The sequence below is a fragment of the Hoplias malabaricus genome, unplaced genomic scaffold, assembly GCF_029633855.1.
Source record: "Hoplias malabaricus isolate fHopMal1 unplaced genomic scaffold, fHopMal1.hap1 scaffold_46, whole genome shotgun sequence".
Taxonomy (NCBI): domain Eukaryota; kingdom Metazoa; phylum Chordata; class Actinopteri; order Characiformes; family Erythrinidae; genus Hoplias; species Hoplias malabaricus.
This window is the reverse complement of record NW_027101303.1, coordinates 73,625-76,075: the sequence shown is the minus strand read 5'-3', so window position 1 is coordinate 76,075 and position 2,451 is coordinate 73,625.

Here is a 2,451-nt window from a genome sequence, read left to right as displayed (position 1 = left end):
AGGGAGATTTAGATTACTTTATGCTTCCAAGCGAGGTGGGTTAGTGCAGTGTGTAGTGCTGTTGAGATAGCGTCCTCGGTGGATCTGTTGCAACGATAAGCAAACTGGTGTGGGTCCAGCGTAGCAGGCAGGCAGGATTTCAAGTGAGAAAGAACTAGTCTTTTAAAGCACTTGGAAATTATTGGGGTGAGTGCTACAGGTCGAAAGTCATTAAAGTCTGAAGCAGTAGAATGCTTAGGCACAGGCACAATAATGGCTGACTTAAAGATAGATGGTACAGCTGCCTGGGCAAGCGAAACATTAAAGATGTGAGCGAAGACACCCGCAAGTTCCACAGCACAAGCTCTTAGCACACGGCCAGGTACACCATCAGGGCAAGCTGCCTTCTGTGCATTCACTCTGCTCAGCATGTGACTGACGTCCGAATTGGAAAGTACAAGTGGGTTGTCGTCGGTGGAGGATCGTTTATTGAAGATATCAATATCATCTGGTCGAAACGAGCGTAGAAGTTGTTCAGCTCATCAGGGAGTGAAGCACTGTTGGTAGATGGAACAAAGCTAGTTGGTTTATAGTCAGTCAGGGTGTGTATTCCCTGCCACATACGCCGAGGGTCAGAGGAGGTAAAGTGCTCCTCAATCCGTCGTTTGTAGCAGTGCTTGGCTATAGCTATTAGTCTCTTCATATTGCCAGGGACTCCAGTGGGCGGTACAGAGGACGCTTGTACCCTGAGCGCTTGTTGATGCATTTCAGGACAGAGTTAGTGTAGGTGTCCAAGTGGATGTGTGAGCCTGTGCAGGCTCGGGCAGCATACTCACTCCAGTCGGTGTGCTGGAACTGTTGCTGAAGGAAGGAGTCAGCCCCATCCATCCAGAACTTTACAGTTCTGGTTGAAGGCTTAATCCTCTGCATGACTGGAGTGTATTTGGGAAGCAGGAACAAAGAAAGATGATCGGAAAGTCCAAGATGGGGGAGGGGTGTTGTTTTGAAGCTGGTTAAAGTCCAACCGATGCTGAATCCGGTGTTTGTGCAGTGAATGTTAATTTCCAAAAGTGTCTGTCTGTCGTAACTGTAGTTCGCAAGAGTTATTTGCGCAAGAAAACTGGAGATAGCTAAGTACAGAAGTATAACATCACTAAAACCGGTAAGACGCTGAGCCTCGCAGTGTGATCGCGATGCCATCTTGGTCCTGGAAGACCAAGGACCATTTCCTATAGAAATCAAGGTCCCAGAATCTGGAGGAAGAGAGGAGAGGCACGGAATCCACATTGTTCGAGCTACCCTGTAAAGTTTCCACAGTCAGTGGCGGTTTGGTGTCCCATGTCATCTGCTGGTGTGGGTCCACTTTATTTTCTGAGGTCCAAGGTCGACGCAGCCGCCTACCAGGGAGATTTAGATTACTTTATGCTTCCTTATGCTTCCAAGCGAGGTGGGTTAGTGCAGTGTGTAGTGCTGTTGAGATAGCGTCCTCGGTGGATCTGTTGCAACGATAAGCAAACTGGTGTGGGTCCAGCGTAGCAGGCAGGCAGGATTTCAAGTGAGAAAGAACTAGTCTTTTAAAGCACTTGGAAATTATTGAGGTGGGTTATGCAGTGTGTAGTTCTGTTGAGAGCGAAGACACCCGCAAGTTCCACAGCACAAGCACTCAGCACACGGCCAGGTACACCATCAGGGCCAGCTGCCTTCCGTGCATTCACTCTACTCAGCATGCGACTGACGTCCGAAGTGGAAAGTACAAGTGGGTTGTCATCGGTGGAGGATCGTTTATTGAAGATATCATTATCATCTGGTCGAAACGAGCGTAAAAGTTGTTCAGCTTATCAGGGAGTGAAGCACTGTTGGTAAATGGAACAAAGCTAGTTGGTTTATAGTCAGTCAGGGCGTGTATTCCCTGCCACGTACACCGAGGGTCAGAGGAGGTAAAGTGCTCCTCAATCCGGCATTTGTAGCAGTGCTTGGCTATAGCTATTAGTCTCTTCATATTGCCAGGAACTCCAGTGGGCGGTACAAAGGACGCTCGTACCCTGAGCGCTTCTATGCTGAGGGATGCCATGGTAAGAAATCTCAGACCACCAGTCTTGTTTTTTGCCCTTCTTTTGTACGCATTAGGTTTTTCCATTTATGTGCATCTGCTTTTGTTTTTTTTGTGAATCAGGACCGGCGTTTGTAGCAGTGCTTGGCTATAGCTATTCCTCTCCTCAGGTTAGCTCTGACCAAGCTGTATGCTTCCCTGCATCCTGATCTGAAGGCAGCATCTCTGGCTTTGAGCAGAGTGCGAACCTCTCTGTTCATCCAGGGCTTCTGATTAGGGAATGTTAATTATTATGGCAAACTTAAAATTAATGATTAAGTATCACCAGGAAGAAAGATCGACGCTCAAAGAATTCTTTGAGGAGAAGAGAGGAATAAGACAGACAGTCAAAGATTCTCTCTTATCTCTTGAATTTATTGAAC